Source organism: Panthera pardus, unplaced genomic scaffold (assembly GCF_024362965.1).
Source record: "Panthera pardus isolate Hobbes unplaced genomic scaffold, ASM2436296v1 HiC_scaffold_8, whole genome shotgun sequence".
NCBI classification, from domain to species: domain Eukaryota; kingdom Metazoa; phylum Chordata; class Mammalia; order Carnivora; family Felidae; genus Panthera; species Panthera pardus.
The window spans coordinates 38,572,216-38,573,173 of record NW_026527013.1 but is presented as its reverse complement, the minus strand read 5'-3'; positions in this window follow the sequence as shown (position 1 = coordinate 38,573,173).

The following is a 958-nucleotide window of genomic DNA, read 5'->3' as shown; positions in this document are numbered from 1 at the left end:
TAGATGAAATTCATTAATGCAACAGGATCCATGGCATTAATAAGAGTTTTGCAGATGGAACTTTATTTCCACTTGCTTGTTTTTGGAAACCGTCCCCTGATTTTTTTTTTTTTTTTTTTAACCAACTCATACCTCTTGCCTTGGGTAAGTCCGATCCATAGTAATTTAGTTCCTGGATTCAGTGAAGGGATTTCTTCATTATAAGACAACTCAATGTGCACCAAGGTTTTGCCTGGAGGAAATAAGAGCCTTGAATGATGATCATGAACTCCTCTATAGGAACAGAGACTGGATATGAGGTGTTGTTGTAGAGAAAAAACACTTGGTACCACTGAATTCAGCAGATAGCTTGGGTGGAAAACAAGGGTTCAGCCAATGTGTCTCTGTGCTTGTGTACAAACACACACACACGCATTTTCTGAATATAGTTGTAAATTCAGAAAAAAGAACAGTATACGAAGTCATGCATGGTACAGACAACAAATATCTCAACATTCATTCATTCATTCATTCATTCATTCAAAAAGTACCTATGGACACGTACTGTGCTCCAGGCATAACGCTAAGCCCTAGAGAAACACCAGGAGAATGTCACCAATAACAGGCCTGCTCTTAAGAACTTGCACTCAAGGTGTGGGGTGAGGGGAAGGACCATCACACAAGGACCATTCTGTGAAGAGAATAAATACTTGTGGAACAGACAGTAACACAGAGGTGGCAGCTCCTCTTAGGTAGGGAGCTTAAGGACACTGTCATAAAATGACTAAAAAGATCCAGAGAAAGAAAATGCAACACCCATGCTAATACCTGGTGTTCCGGAGAGTGGGGCCAGCGGGTATAAAGGCTCTGAGATCAGCAAACACTTGGATTGTTGGAGGAAAAGAAAGGAAGCTGAGTATGACAGAGTAGGTAGAGTGAGTGAGGGCAAAGAGTGGAGAGGATCCACTCGAGTGGTTTA